Consider the following 17,503-nt stretch of genomic DNA (forward strand, 5'->3'; position numbering starts at 1 on the left):
TACACGTTTGTGTACAAGTTTTTGTGTGGATGTTTTCATTTCTGTTGGGTAGGGGTGGAATTGCTGAGTCATACAGAAGCTATGTTTCACCATTTGAGGAACTGTTAGCATGTTTTCCAAGGTGGCTGTACCATTTTACATCCTCACCAGCAGTGGATGAGGGTTTCAATTTCTCCCTGTCCTCACCAACACTTGTTATTGCTCGTCTTTTAAATTCTAGCCTTCCTGGTGGGTGTGAAGTGGTATTTCATTGTGTGCGTGTGTGTGTGTTTTTTTTTTTTTTGAGATGGAGTCTCGCTCTGTTGCCCGGGCTGGAGTGCAGTGGCACGATCTCAGCTCACTGCAAGCTCCACCTCCTAGGTTTGTGCCATTCTCCTGCTTCAGCCTCCTGAGTAGCTGGGGCTACATGTGCCCACCACCATGTCCAGCTATTTTTTTTTGTATTTTTAGTAGAGATGGGGTTTCACAGTTTTTTTTTAATTACTAGTGCTGTTGAACATCTTTTCATGTGCTTACTGGTTATTTGTGTATCTTTGGAGAAATCCTGTCAAACTCCTTTGCTCATTTGATTTTTTAAATTTAAATTTAAATTTTATTTTTTATTTTTTAAGATGGAGTCTCTCGCTCTATTGCTCAGGCTGGAGTGCAGTGGTGCAATCTCGATTTACTGCAACCTCTGCCTCCCGGGTTCAAGCGATTCTCCTCCCTCAGCCTCCTGAGTAGCTGGGGTTACAGGTGCGCACCACCACACCTAGCTAATTTTTGTGTTTTAGTAGAGACAGGGTTTCACCATGTTAGCCAGGCTGGTCTGAAACTCCTGACCTCAAGTGATCCACCCACCTCAGCTTCCCAAAGTGCTGGGATTACAGGCGTGAGCCAGCATGCCTGGCCTTTTTATTTTATTTTATTTTATTTTTTGAGATGGAGTTTCTGTCTTGTCACCCAGGCTGGAGTGCAATGGCACGATCTTGGCTCACCGCAACCTCTGCCTCCTGGGTTCAAGCAATTCTCCTGCCTTAGCCTCCAAGTAGCTGGGATTACAGGCATGTGCCACCACACCTGGCTAATTTTGTATTTTTAGTAGAGACGGGGTTTCTCTATGTTGGTCAGGCTGGTCTTGAATGCCTGACCTCAGGTGATCTGTCTGCTTCGGCCTCCCAAAGTGCTGGGATTATAGGCGTCAGCCACTGTGCGCCTGGCCTTTTTTTTTTTTTTTTTTTTTTTTTTTTTTTAGATGGAGTCTCTCTCTGTCATCCAGACTGACTGGAGTGCAGTGGTACGATCTTGGTCAGCTCACTGCAACCTCTGCCTCCTGGGTTCAAGTGATTCTCCTGCCTCAGCCTCCCAAGTAGCTGGGATTACAGGCACATGCTACCACGCCCAGCTAATTTTTGTATTTTTAGTAGAGACGGGGTTTCATCATGTTGGCCAGGCTGGTCTCAAACTCCTGACCTCAACTGATCCACCTGTCTCAGCCTCCCAAAATGCTGGGGTTACAGGCGTGAGCCACTGTGCCTGGCTGTTTTGCTCATTTTGAAATTTAGGTTATTTGTCTTTTTTTTTTTTTTTTTTTTTTTTGAGATGGAGTCTCGCTCTATTGCCCAGGCTGGAGTTCAGTGGCATGATCTCGGCTCCCTGCAAACCCTGCCTTCTGAGTTCAAGCAATTCTCCTGCCTCAGCCTCCTGAGTAGCTGGGGCTACGGGCGTGTGCCACCACGCCTGGCTAATTTTTGCATTTTTAGTAGAGACGGGGTTTTGCCATATTGTCCAGTCTGGTCTCAAACTCCTGACCTCAGGTGATCTACCCACCATGGCCTCCCAAAGTGCTGGGATTACAGGCATGAGCCACCGTGCCTGGCCCATTTTTTGTTGACTTGTAAGAGTTTTTCTATATGTATTCTGGATACTAGATCTTATCAAATATATAGCTTGTGAATATTTTCCCATTCTTTGGATTGTCTCTTAATATTATCCTTTGATGCAAAAAAAGTTTTTAATTCTGATGCAGCCCAATTTTTCTATTTTTTTTTTTTTTTTGGTGACTTGTATTTTTGGGATCTTATCTAAGAAACTGTGCCTAGTCCAAGGTCACTGTAGAGGGTTCTCCAGAGAAACAGATCTATTGTTTCTCTGGAGAAACAGAACCAATAGATCAATTGATAGAGATTTATTATGAGGACCTGGCTCACATGATTATGGAGGTAGAGAAGTATCACCATGTGCTGTCTGTAAGCTGGAGATGCAGGAAAGTCTGAGTTCAAAGACCTGAGAACTGGGAGAGCTGATCATGTAAGTCTTAGTCCAAGGGCAGGTGAAGACTGATGTCCCAGCTGAAACATCAGGTAGAAGGGACAAGTTCTCCCGTCCTCCACTTTTTGTTCTGTTCAGGCCCAGTTTTATTTTTCAAGACTGTTTTGGCTATTCTGGGTTGCTTGCATTTTTGTATAAAGTTTAGGATCAGCTTGTCCATTTATGCCAAAAAAAAAAAAAGGCTGTTGAAGTTTTGGTAGAGATTGCAATGAAGCTGTAGATCGCTTTGGGGAGTATTGCCATCTTAATATTACATCTTCCAACACATGAACATGAGATGACTTTTCATTTACTTACATCTTTAGTTTCTTTTAACAATATTTTGTGGTATTCAGCATATAAGTTTGCACTTCCATTTTAATTTATCCCTACATATGTTACTCTTTTTGATACTATCATACCTGGAACTGTTCTCCTAATTTGAATTTTGGACTATTGCTACAACTGGTTTTTGTATATTGGTCTTGTATCCTGCAATTTTGCTGAAATAGTTTATTAACTCTAATAGCTTTTCTGCATAAACTATTTAGGCTTTTCTATATCTAAGATCCTATTAATTGCAAATAGTTTTTCTCCTTTTCCAATCTAAATACTTTTGAATTCTTTTTTTGTCTAATCACTCTTCCATTATCTTTTTCCCCTAACTTTACAATTGGTTCATTGGGATATTAAATGCATTTTTGAGTTATGATGGGTTGATCAGTACATAACACCATCGAAAATCCAGGAGTAGCTATATAAGGCAAAAAAGGTGTAACTAATGAAAGGATACTAAGTGACTTGAAAGAAACCAGTAGATGTTTACAATTGATGGGGAACCATGGGAGAGAGACTCTGGTACATAACAACAGTGAAATTGTACTGAGAAGTCTCAAGCATTTGATGTGGAAACATACAGGAAGTAAGAAAGGGAAGGAAGGAAGAAAGTAAAGGAAGGAAAGGGGGAGGAGTAAGGAAGGGAGGAAGGGGAAGATGCTTGGTGGTACTAAAAGCAGAAACTTAATCAGTTTCTCAAATTTAAACATTTGAAATAGGAGATAAAAAGGGAAATTTTGGCATAGTTCAACTATAGTGTGGACTTGAATGTCGAATAGAAGAAAAATCTCAAAACAGAGCAAAAATGCAAAGTTATTTTCATCATGACTAGAAATATGAGTCCTGAAGGAGAGTTCTTGGAGAACTAAATGTGAAACATAAATATCAATTATCAGTATCAATAAAAACAAAAACCACATGACAATCTCAATCGACACAAAAATTGCATTTGAAAAAATACAACCCACTTCATAATATGAACACTTAAAAAACTGTAAACAGAGGGGAGCTTCCTTAACCTGATAAAGAACAGCTACACACACACAAACACACACACAAAACCTACAAAAAACCAATGTTTAATGGCAAAATACTGAATGCCTTCCCCTTCACATCATGAATAAGAAAGACAAAGATGTCCACTTTTGCTACTTCTATTCAAGATTGTACCAGAGTTTCTAGCCAGGGAAATTAGGCAATAAAAGGCATCTAGATTAGAAAGGAAGAAGAAAAACAATCTCTATTCCCTGCAGACATTATCCTACATATAGAATATCTTAAGGAAACCATTAAAACAACTATTAGAACTAAGAAATGCGTCCAGCAAGGTTTCAGGATGCAAGATCAATATACAAATGTCAATTAAATTTCCACACAATAACAATGAACAGTCTGAAAATGAAATTTAACAATTCCATTTACAATAGCATCAAAAAGAATAAAATACTTGCAATAAGCCTGACCAAAAAATACAAAACATATACCTTGAAAACTACAAAATATTGTTGAAATTATAGATGGCATAAATAAATGGAAAGACAAAAAAACGTTCATGGATGGAAAGACTTCATATTGCTGGGATGGTAATAATTCCCGAAGTGTTCTACACATTCTGATAGTGACAGGAGGCAGCCAAATGCCCAGGCAGATAGGGGCGAGTCCCCTGTGAAACCCCACCTCCAAGCTGAAGGCAGTTTAAAGCCTGAAAGCCAAGCTACAAGTTAAATCTTCGGACTGGATTGAGAACCTGTCTTCCCATTTGGCATGCTTTCTCCTCTGATTGATCCCCACCCTTCACCTATTTTACATATACCTAATCTTTCCTAATTGATTTTCTACACTGTCGTGTCCACCTTTGAGTGGTGTCTTTGCTTTAACCTTTTTCGCATACTCACAAACCAATCAGCAAACACTTCCCATTCTGAATTCATAAAAAGCCCGGGGCCCAGCCATGCTGAGAGAAGAAAACCACCTGACTGCGGAGGTGGGGGACAACCTTCCCCACCCTTCCGCATCCCCTCTCCACTGAGAGCTGTTCCATTGCTCAATAAAATTCTCTGCCTATCCTTACCCTTCAACTGTCAGTGTATCCTCATTCTTGGACACAGGACAAGAACTCAGGAACCACCAAGCTGTAACACAGGTGGGCTGGGGCACCACCAGTGGCAGTCCCGGGGCTGAGCAAGGCCCAGGGTTGGGGGGGCGTTGCCAGCCAGAGGTCCCGACTGGCAAAGTAACTGAGAAAATTCCTGTGTCAATTCCACATACTTCCCATCAAAAGCCTAGTTGGCGAGTTCACAGAAATTGGTAAGCTGATCCTAAAATTCATACAGAAAATGCCAAGGACCCAGAACTAAAACAATCTTCAAAGAAATAAACAGAATTAGAAGACTCTTCTCTATGTTAAAGCATCCTGCAAGATACAATAATCATGACCATATGGTACTGGGATACAAACATAGAGATATAGATGAAGGGAATAAACAGATCCCAGAAGTAAGCCATTGCGTTTGCAGTCCATTGATTTTCAGAGTGTGCTGAGAAAACTCATTGTGGGTAGGAATCCTTTTTTTTTTTTTTTTTTTTTTGAGATGCAGTCTCAATCTGTTGCCCAGGATGGAGTGCAGTCGTGTGATCTCAGCTCACTGCAAGCTCCGCCTCCCAAGTTCAAGTGATTCTCCTGCCTCAGCCTCCCGAGTAGCTGGGATTACAGGCGGGCACCACCATGCCCGGCTGATTTTTGTATTTTTAGTAGAGACGGGATTTGACCATGTTGGCCAGGCTGGTCTCAAACTCCTGACCTCTCAGGTGATCTGCCCGCCTTGGCCTCCCAAAGTGCTGAGATTACAGGCATGAGCCACCATGGCTGGCCAGGAATCCTCTTCTTATCAAATGGTGCTGGCACAATGGGATACCCTCATACAAAAGAATAATGTTGGATACCTTTCTCAGACCACACAAAAAAATTAACTCCAAGGTGACTATGGATCTAAATTTAAGAGCTAAAAAGATAAAATCTGGCCGGGTGCAGTGACTCACGCCTGTAATCCCAGCACTTTGAGAGGCTGAGGCAGGTGGATTACCTGAGGTCAGGAGTTCCAGACCAGGCCTGGCCAACATGGTGAAATCCCGTCTCTATTAAAAAAAATACAAACATTAGCCAGGCGTGGTGGCACTTGCTTGTAATCTCATCTACTCGGAAGGCTGAGGCAGGAGAACTGCTTAAACCCGGGAGGTGGAGGCTGCAGTGAGCGGAGATTGTGCCATTGCACTCCAGCCTGGGCAACAGAGTGAAACTCTGTCTCAAAAGAAAAATAAATAAATAAAGATAAAATCTTAAAAAATAAAAAATAATAAAACAAAAAAAGATAAAATCTTAGAAGAAAATATCACTGCAGGTGAGATGAAGGCTTTTAAGATGTGGCATCAAAACCACAAGTGACAAAAGAAAATACAATAATCGTACTTTATAAAACGCAAAACCTTTTGTGTTTCAAATGTGAAAAGACAACCACAAAATGGGACAAAATATTTGCAATCATATACCTGATAGGGAACTTGTATTTAGATTACAAAAAGAATTCTTACTACTCAATAAAAAGAAGAAAAATAATCCAATTTTTAAGTAGGCAAAGAATTGCAGTAGATATTTCTCCAAAGAAGATACACAAATAGACAAGAAACACATGAAATGATTCTCTGCATCCTCAGTCCTTAGGGAAACGCAAGTCAAAACAACAATGGTGCTACTTCACACTCACCAGAATGGCCAGAATGGAAAAGCAGATAATGACAAATGCTGATGAGGATGCAAAGAAGCTGTAACATTCCTGCATTGCTGGTGGGACTGTCAAATGCTACAGCCACGTTGGAAAATAATCTGGGAGTTCCTCAACATGTCGTAAGTCTTCATATGACCCAGGAGTTCCACTCCGGGGTATACACCAAGAGGAAAGATGTCCAAACCAAATAGTGTACAGCAGTGTTCATAGCAGCATTATTCACAAAAGCAAAAAAGTAGAAACAACCTAATGCCCATCAACTCATTAGCATCCCCAGGAGCATATTCATGCAATCGAGTATCACTTGGCCATAGAATGAATGAAACTGTGGGTAATTCTACAATGTGGATGAACCTTGAAAACATTATGCTAAGTAAAAAGACAGTTGCACAGGCTCACATATTGTGTTATTCTGTTTACAGGGAATACCCAGAATAGGCAAATCTATAGACATAGGGGAGAGCTCTCTATGGAGCTGTTACCTAGGGCCGAGGTTGTTGGGGGTGGGGCTTGGAGACAGTGTGAGGAATGACTAATGTTTATAGGGCTCCTTGGGGGAGGGGTGATAAAATGTTATAAAAGTGTGATCTAAAATCGACTATGCGCAATTATGAATATACTAAAAGCCATTCAATCCATCACCTTAAATGGGTGAATCTTATCTAGGGCATCCATATTGAGACTGGGGCAGATGTAGTGAAAAAGGGAAAAAAATGAGAAAATGTTTGAAATGGAGGCAGAAACAGAGAGAATGAGACGTCCTGTGAATGGAAGAAATAGAGAGAAGGGAACATTGTCATATTTACAAATCAGAGATCTGAAAATGGAGGTTCACACCAATAGTGTCACTGCCAGACAGGAGGGTCACCCGCAGGGCTGCAGACAGACTGGGGTTCACATTGGCATGGGCGCTGGCAGCCACGTCGGCAGGCAGGAGGGTCCAGATGCCCAGCTGAGGGGTAATGATAGCCTGGGTGGTGATGTCAGCCATTAGAAGGGCCTCTTCTGCTGGCAAGTGTGTGACAGCAGCAAGAAGGACAGGCCTGTGTGGAATGCAGGAGGGGCTCTTCTGTGGCTGGATGTGGGACCCTGACCAGGAATGTGGGGAAATGGACAGGTAAGCGGATCATGCTGGCCAGTAGATTGGCCAGCACTATGAGCTGAAGGACAATAATGGGGAGTGGCTGTGAGGCCCTGGGAGTGTCTGAGTGTGAACGGAGATGGGTGCGGGCCACTGGGGAATATGTGGGGGCCACTGCTGTGTAGACGGAGGTTGTGGGAGAATAAGCTGGTGAGGTCTGTGAGTTTCTAGGGGTCTCCTGGGTGCCTGGGGCTGGCTCCTGCAGAAAACTGAAGATGGTTGGAGCAGAGCTGGGAGACACAAGAGTCCCTAAGGAATGGGGGTGAAGAGGTGAGAGAGATGGGGGAGGATCTCAGGGAGGTCTGTGGGTTTTTAGGTGATTCCTGGGTGTGGGGGGTTCGGAAACTGGGGATGGTTGGAGAGGAGCTGGGAGACACGGGAGAGTCCCTGAGGGCTGGAAGTGGAGACATGGGGGAGGATTCCAGGAAGGCCTGTGAGTTTCTAGGGGTCTCCTGGGTGTTAGGGGCTTCCCCCAGGAGAAATATGGGGATGGCTGGAGAGGAGCTGGGAGACACTGGAGAGGCCCAAAGGGCTGCAGGAGAAGAGATGAGAGAGCGTGGAGGAGGGCACTCAGATTTGCGTCTGTAGGTGATTCTGGAGTGTTGGGGAGCAACAGTCAGTTGGAGACATCTGGGGATGACTAGAAAGTAACTGGGAGACATGGGAGAGTCCCTGAGGGCTGGAGCTGAAGGGGTGGGAGTCATAGGGGAGGATCCCAGTGAGGTCTGTGAGTCTACTAATTCCTGGGTGTGACGGGCTGACTGTGTCAGAAATCCGCGGTGGTTTGGGGAGTAGCTGGGAGACACAGGAGAGTCCCTGAGGGCTGGGGGTGAGCTGTGGGGCGATGGCAGTAAGAACATGTGGTATATTACTGATGCACGTGGTGACTCTGAAGAAGCCCCAGGGAAGGGCAGAGCCCAGTGGCTTCTGTGACTGTCCCTCATGGTTAGGAAAGGGAAATAGGATATTGTGGGATTTTGGTAAAGACGGAAGTGAGTGTGGTGAAGCCTTAGGGGATGATGAAAAGTACCCCGGGGTCCTGGTGAGGAGCCCCCTCCTGGGTCTGAGTTTCTGGAAGGGGAGAGGGAGAAGCTGGGTGAGGCTGGCATGGATCTTGAGGCCAGGCTGGGGGACTGCTCACAGGAGGAGCCAGGTGAGACCCCACTGTTCTTAGATGCAGACATGATTAGAACCTGCACTCCCAGGGTCCTTACTCCTTTTCTGACCCCTAATAAGAAGGGTAGAGTGAGTGAGTGTGCATGTGTGGTGAGAAGTATGTGCTCCTTAAGAAAGTGGGAATAAACAAATGAGACAGACAGAGATTCACTTACCCAAGTGTTCTGTCCTGTCTTCTGAATCCGCTCCCAGGTCACAGGTTGCGGTAAGCTCCTGGGTGCACCCAGAACCAGCAGCACTCTCTAACCGCTGCCGTCCCCTGCAAGGATCTGAGCACCAGCAGGCCAGGGTGGGCTTAAGTAGCCGTGGGCGGGGCCTGACAGCAGAAAGGGCAGAGCTTTATGCCTTTTTCCCTGAGTCTCACCCAGCTTTCCCAGGCTCCACCGCATAGGAAGATGCTCTCCTGATTTGCTTTCATGTGAAACATTTGGGACAGTCGAAAAACTTAGAACTTTTGTTGGCCAAATATATGATGAATTAATAGCACTTAACCCTGAAAACCGTCTAGCTCTGTGGTTCTCACATTGTGGCCCTGAGACCAGCAGCATCCTTTTAACTCTCAAACCCGGAGATCTGCAGATCTGTGTTGTAGGAAGTCTTGCCCCTGCCCCTGATGCATGGCAGTTTAAGAACCATGCGTGTTCGCCAAAAGATCTGTAAGAAAAAGTGGGGATGTCTTTTGTTTAAATATTATTCTGCTCTGGAGTCATCTGGAGAAATCAGGGCCAGGTGGGGAGAGCATTGATTGGAGGAGGGTGATTCTGAATAATTATATTAATCAGACTGAGACTGGCAATGCTCAGGTGTGACAAATACCCGATTTTACGTAAATATTTACATCAGAACATAATCTTTTCTACCCTCGTTTGCCTGGTGGCCTCATTAAGGGTCAACAGCTTTCTTTTCCCAGAGTTGATGTCTCATTCCAAGGAATTTTAGGGACACGGAGGGTGAGGGGAGAGGGATTTCTGACACTGTTTCATTCTTCGTTGCTTTGTGAAGAAAAGAACATTTGTTTTATACGTATATTACATTCTCCTTTCATTACAATTCTTCGTTTTCTCCAAGCCTCCTGAGATAACTTATGACTTTAATTCATCTTCTCTTTGTCTTAATGATTTACATCTAAAATAAATTTTGGTGACGTATTATACCACTCTCACTCTATTCTAAATTTGAAGGATATTCTCATTTCCTTCAATGAACCCACTAGCTATTTTAAGAACTTTACTTATGTTTCAAGTTCAGCTGTTGATGAATCATGACTATTTTGTTCAGATGTTGGTAATATTCCTTTTCTTTTTTTTTTTTTTTAAAGACAGAGTCTCACTCTGTTGCCCAGGCTGAAGTGCAGTGGCACAATCTTGGCTCACTGCAACCTCCACCTCCCAGGTTCAAGTGATTCTCCTGCCTCAGGCTCCCAAGTAGCTGGGACTATAGGCACCCGCCACCACACCTGGCTAATTTTTTTTGCATTTTTAGTAGAGATGGGGTTTCACCATGTTGGCCAGGCTGGTCTCAAAGTCCTGACCTCAAGTGATCCACCTCCCTTGGCCTCCCACAGTGCTGGGATTACAGGTGCGAGCCACTGTGTCTGGCCAATGTTGGTAATATTCTTTGCTGATTAGTAGATGATTAATTTTACCTTACATCAATAGGCATTTATGAGGGACATTCATGGCTTTTGTACAACACTGAAATTGTCATTAAACCAGCAAATCTAACATTCAACCATGTCATTTCTTCCTTTACATGACTCGTATAAGTAAGATGTCAGCTTAAATTTGAGCATATTTTACTCTTTAATGGTGCAAAACAAGTTTGACGCATTCAGAACTTCATTGAACTGCCTGGGAAAAAGTCTCATGTGTGCAGTCTTTGACCCCACTGGGCCACGTAAGACTGGACCTGGAGCCCGGAATACTTCCATTCCAAGTGACACTTTCCCTGTTTCAGACTCATTGTTCCTTTATTTCGCTTCAGAATGTGCATCAATGACTCTCAGGTGTACCCCCAGCATTCAGTATTTCACACTATACTGACAGAAGTCAAGGTCCTTCTGGAGCTGCTGCAGGAGAGGGGTATGAGCAGCCAAATTGCCCTCTGTCCTGGAGTGGTGTTAGGGTTGGCTGCTAGCCATGGGGGACTGACGGACACCACTGAAGTTGATATTCCACTTCCACTCTCTCCTCTCTCTGCATGTAGGTAAAGCCTTGTTCCATCCAGTGCTTGTCTGCATTATGTTCACTTGGTGAATGCTATACCAAGATGCAATGGATAGACATATTCAGAGTCGTCCTCTGGGATTGGTCATTACTACACCTTCTGCTGCTCCCTCGGGATTGAGAACCATGCACATCTCTACAGTGCAACAGAAATGTCTCAAAGCTCATGACTCTTGTATTTTCCAGTACTGGTAACAATGTTTTTATCATTCATTACTTTGAATATTTTATTGTAATTTTCAAAGGAGGGGTGGTCATTTAAATGCTTGGACTTAATGGGATTAAAATCATGGAGTATATCCATGACTTATGAAAAAGCAGTCCTGTGGCGGGGCATGGTGGCTCACACCTGTAATTTCAGCACTTTGAGAGTTGGAGATGGGAGGATCTCTTGAGCCCAGAAGTTTGAGACCAGGCTGGGCAACATGGCCTAAATCCTAGGAATCTTCAAAGTGATGTCTTTTTTTGGATGCATGCTAATGAGCTGACTGGTGGCTGGAGGCCCCTAGGTAGCTCCAGGATGGCGCTGCTCATAGGAAAGAGCAAGGCAACATTAGAAGGGTGAGATTTTCAGCTCCAAACCCAATTTCCATGGAGGGGAGAGAAGCTGAAGCTAGAGTTGATCACCAATAGCCTATGGTTTAATCCATCATGCCTATGTAATGAAGCCTCCATAAAAACCCCAAAAGGACTGGATTTAGAGACCTTCTGGTTAGAACTTCCTGGAAGGTAGTGCTTGGCTCCCCCCATACCTGGCCCTATGCATCTCTTTAGCTGTACTTTTGCAATATCCTTCATAATAAACTGGTAAATGTAAGTGTTTCTCTGAGTGCTGTGAGCTGCTCTAGGCGGATTAATGGAATTCAAAGAGGGGGTGGTGGAAACCTGATTTATAGCCAGTCTGTCAGAAGCACAAATAAAACAAACTGGGGCTTGCCATTGTCATTAGAAGTGGAGGCCAGTCTTGTGGGCCTGTGGGATCTGATGCTATGTCCAGGTAGATAGTGTTCCAGTTGAATTGGAGGACACCCAGATGGTGTCCACAGCAGAATTGATCGTGTGCTTGTTTAATGGAAATCCCCACATGTGTGGTCATAGAGTCTTCTGTGTTGATTACTGTGGTGTGAGAGCAGAGGAAAAAGTTTTTGTTTTTTTCCACTCAGCCTATAATGTAAAAGGGTCTATTTTCTCACATATTGAGGATCACTGGACTTATAATAAAAATGTATCATCTTTGTCAACTTGATATATAAAAAGGATATTGGTTTTAATTTCTTTTATCTTTTTTCTTTCTTGCCTTTTTTTTTTTTTTTTTTTTTGAGACAGAGTCGCGCTCTATTCCCCAGGCTAGAGTGCAGTGGCATGATCTCAGCTCACTGCAACCTCTGCCTCCCGGGTTCAAGCGATTCTCCTGCCTCAGTTTCCCGAGTAGCTGGGATTACAGGTGCCTGCCACTATGCCTGGCTAATTTTTGTATTTTTAGTAGAGATGGGGTTTCGCCATGTTGGCCAGGCTGTTTTTGAACACTTGACCTCAGGTGATCCACTCGCCTCGACCTCCCAAAGTGCTGGGATTAGAGGTATGAGCCATTGCACCCACCTGGTTGTAATTTCATTGCTAACAATAAAGGTGGTCATAGTTGATAACTTTTTGTCATTTCTCTGTTCACAGCCTTCTCAAATATTTCACTCATTTTTCGATTTCTAAATTTTTTTTTTTTTTTTGAGAGAGTTTCGCTGTTGTTGCCCAGGCTGGAGTGCAATGGTGTGATCTCAGCTCACTGCAACCTCTGCCTCCTGGGTCAAGCGATTCTCCTGCCTCAGCTTCCGGAGTAGCTGGGATTACAGGCATGCACCACCATGCCTGGCTAATTTTGTATTTTTAGTAGAGACAGGGTTTCTCCATGCTGGTCAGGATGGCCTCGAACTCTTGACCTCAGGTGATCCTCCCACCTCGGCCTCCCAAAGTGTTGGGATTACAGGCAAGAGCCACCTCACCTGGCCTAAATTTTTAATTAAAAACATTTTTTTAGAGACAAGGTCTCTGTGCCACCCAGGCTGAAGTGCAGTGGTGCAGTCATAGGTTACCAAAGCCTCCAATTTCTGGGCTCAAGCAATTCTCCTGCATTGGCCTCTTGAGTAGCTGGGACCACAGGTGCACATCACCACGCCTGGCTGTTCACCCATTTTTCAGTTGTTCATTTGTCCCCCCTCATTGTTTTGTGACCATCCCTTCTTAAGGAAATTAGCTACTATCTGTCATATGTATTGAGGATAATTTCCCCCAGTCATTTGCCATATGTTTTAATTTTAATATGCTATCAAATTCATAGTCTTCACTTTATGGCACCTGGGTTGAGAACCATTATTTCAACCAAAAATTGGTCTGTCACTTTTTTGGTTTGAGCCTTTATTTTGCCAACAGTGTTTTTTAAATGTCTGCGTATTTCTAGGACTTTCTCATTTTGCTAATGTAAATTATATATATATATATATATATTTAAGATAATATTTGTTTATTTTTAAGAAAAATGTTAAAATGCAAGCCCCTATTCCTACAGCAACCTCCTCTCCCTTGTTAATTCCATTTCTTTCCCAAAATAACCACCTTTAACAATTTTGCCTTTGTTATTTCAGATTGGTTTCTATATATTTACATACATATTTATGTAAGGTTAGAAAAAGAGTTTGGGAGTATGTGTGTTTGTTTTTACTTAAGTGGTACCATATTGACTACATATCCTGCACATATTTTTGTTGTTTTTTACATTGTCTTGGAGATCTTTCCATGTTTATACATATAAATTACCTTTTTCTTTTTCATTGCTCACAGCATTCCATGCTATGGGTGTATCAGGTTAATAAACTGCTATTGGCGAACATCTACTTTTTCCTCTTAATAATTCTGCAGTGAACAGCTTTTGTACATACTCTTATAAATGCGTATTTCTGTAGGATCATTCCCTAGAAATGGCAAACTCAAACATTTAAGAGAAAGCTGCCAGATTTTCTTTACAAAGGCTGAACCAATTTATATTCTAACCAAGAGTAGACAACATAATCGATTTCCTCAAGCATACAGATTGAGACAGGGTCTCAATCTGTTATCCAGGCTGTAGTGCAGTGGTATAATCAGAGCTCACTGCAGCCTGGAACTGCTGGTCTCAAGTCATCCTCCTACCTCAGCCTCCCGGGTAGCTGGGGATGCACCCCTGTGCCTAGCTCACTTTTTTTTTTTTTTATGCATGGGGACTTGCTATGTTGCCCAGTCTGGTCTCAAACTCCTGGGCTCAAGTGATCCTCCTGCCATGGCCTCCCAAAGTTCTGGGATTACAGGTAGGAGCCACCACGCCCTGCCTGGTCATCTTCTAATAAGCTTATTCCTTTGTATTTCCCTTGCTATTTACTCCTTGTTTGTTTTTTTCTGTTTAGGTATTCGTCTTATGCATGAACTCTTTTTGTATATTTTTCGAAGTTTAATCTTTTTCTTCTGTTATATGTATTAACAACAAAGTTACTTCCAACCTGTTGATCAACTTTTAACTTTTACGGTCATTTGTTTTAGAAAGTTTTTTTTTTTTTGAGACAGTCTCACTTTGCCCAGCCTGGAGTGTAGTAGTGTGATCTCTGTTCACTGCAACCTCTGTGTCTTGGGTTCAAGCGATTCTCCTGCCTCAGCCTCCCAAGTAGCTGGGATTACAGGCACCCGCCACCATGCCCGACTAATTTTTGTATTTTTAGTAGAGACGGGGTTTCACCATGTTGGCTAAGTTGGTCTTGAACTTCTGACCTCTGGTGATCTGCCTGCCTCAGCCTCCTAAAGTGCTGGAATTACAGGCATGAGCCACTGGGCCCAGCCTAGAAAGTAATATTTATTAATAAGGCAAGTTATATTGCTAAATGTAGTAATGATAAATTTTCCATGCGTTACTGTTGTACTATAATAATTTTAATATATTGATGGCTTTTGTATGCTACTTTTTATAAATATTTGCAGTTTTATTCATAGCGACATTTACCTACTGATTTGTTAGCATTTTTGAGTTTTTCTTAATTGTTCTGTTATAGTATAATTTGGTTATCAGGGTTATACTAGGATTTGTGGTAGTAAGATAATGAATTTAGAAGCTTCCCAACATGTTCTGCTCTGTGGAACAGTTTATAATAATAATAGGCTCATAAAAGCTTTGGTATAATTCTCCCTTAGAGCATTCAGAATATATCACCTATTTGGGGATTAACCTTAAACTTCTGAGGTTATTGTTTTCTTTAGTATTTATACTACTTGTCAAATATATTTTGTTCTTTCTATATTTCTTGAAAATTATATTTTCCATTTCATTCACTTCTGTTTTTTTTCTGTATTATCTGCTCTCTGCTTGCTCTGGCTTTTTTTGCTGTTTTTATCTGAGTTATAGGTTCAGTGTTAACAGCATGGGCTGTGGAAGCTTCCTCTCAGTTTGTTGTACCAGTGTGTTTAGTAGATACTGAGCCTCAGTGCCCTCATCAGTAAAATGACAATATAATCATGCCTGTATTGTAGTGTGGCATGAGAATTACATGAAGTAATACACATGAAACACTTAGAACATACGAACCCTCAATGCATGTTAGCTACCATTGTTATTACCACTTTCTCGTAGTGGAAGATGAGTTAATTTATTTTCACTCTTGTTTTTCATGAAATCAATGTTGCAAGTTTTCCTTTGAGTATGACTTTAAACTATTTCCTACTGTCTTGAATGTGTACTGCCTTTGTTTGTTTTCAAATAGTATGTGATGATTATTATTATTTTTTCTGAGACAAAGTCTGACTCTTTCGCCCAGGCTGGAGTGCAGTGGTGCAATCTCAGCTCACTGCAGCCTCCACCTCCCGGGTTCAAGCGATTCTCCTGCCTCAGCCTCCCCAGTAGCCAGGATTACAGGCACACACCACCATGCCCAACTAATTTTTGTATTTTTAGTAGGGATGGGGTTTCACCATGCTGGCCAGGCTAGTCTCAGACTCCTGACCTCAGGCAATTGTTTTGATTTTTAGATTCCCACAAATAAGTGAGAATATGAGATGTTTGTCTTTCAGTGCCTGGCTTATTTCAACAGCATAATGACCACCATTTCCATTCATGTTGTTGCAAATGACAGGATCTCATTTTTTTTTCTTTTTTTATGGTTGAATAGTACTCCATTGTATACATGTACCACATTTTCTTTATCCATTCATTTGTTGATGGACACTTAGGATGCTTCCAAATCTTGGCTATTGTGAACAGTGCTGCAACAAACATGGGAGTGCAGAAATCTCTTTGATAGACTGATTTCCTTTCTTTTGGGTATATACCCAGCAGTGAGATTGCTGGATCATATGGTAGCTCTCTCTTTAGCTTTTTGAGGGACCTCCAAACTGTTCTGCATAGTAGTTTTACTAATTTACATTCCCACCAACAGTGTATGAAGATTCCCTTTTCTCCACATACTCACCAGTATTTGTTATTGCCTGTCTTTTGGATAAAAGCCATTTTAAATAGGGTGAAATGATATCTCATTGTGGTTTTGATTTGCATGTGTCTGTTCTCTGATGATCAGTGATGTTGAGCACCCTTTGTATACCTGTTTGCCATTTGTTTGTAGGTCTTTTTTTTTTTTTTTTTTTTTTTTAAAAGACAGAGTCTCACTCTGTTACCCAGGCTGGAGTACACTAGCATAATCTTGGCTCACTGCAATCTCCACTTCTCAGGCTCAAGCAGCCCTCCCACCTCAGCTCCCTGAATAGCTGGGACTATAGGCACATGCCGTCATGCCTGGCAAATTTTTGTATTTTTTGTAGAGACAGGGTTTCTCCATGTTGCCCAGGCTGGCCTTGAACTCCTGGGCTCAAGTGATCCTCCCACCTCAGCCTCCCAAAGTGTTGGGATTACAGGCATGAGCCACTGCACCAGAACTTGTATGCCTTCTTTTGAGAAATGGCTATTTCAAATATTTGGGCCATTTTAAATTGGATTATTAGATTTTTTTCCTATAGAGTTGTTTGAGCTCCTTATATATTCTGGTTATTAAGCCCTTGTCAGATGGGCAGTTTGCAAATATTTTCTCCCATAATGTGGGGTTGTCTCTTCACTTTGTTGATAGTTTCCTTTTGCTGTGCAGAAGCTTTTTAACTTGATGTGATCCTATTTGTCCATTTTTGCTTTGGTTGCCTGTGCTTGTGGAGAAATTTTTGCCCAGACCAATGTCCTGGAGAGTTTCTCTTCTGTCTTCTTGTAGTAGTTTCATAGTTTGAGGTTTTAGATTTAAGTCTTGAATCCATTTTGATTTTTTTTTTTAATATAGTGAGAGAGGTCTACTTTCATTCTTCTGCATATGGATATCTTGTTTTCCCAGCACCATTTATTGAAGAAGCTGTCTTTTCCTCAGTGTATGTTCTTGGCTCCTTTGTTAAAAATCAGTTCACTGTACATCTGTGAATTTGTTTCTGGGTTTTGTATTCAATTCCATTGGCCTGTGTGAATGTTTTTATGCTAGTACCATTGTTGTTTTGGTTACTATAGCTCTGTAGTA

Source organism: Nomascus leucogenys, chromosome 16, assembly GCF_006542625.1.
Source record: "Nomascus leucogenys isolate Asia chromosome 16, Asia_NLE_v1, whole genome shotgun sequence".
NCBI lineage: Eukaryota > Metazoa > Chordata > Mammalia > Primates > Hylobatidae > Nomascus > Nomascus leucogenys.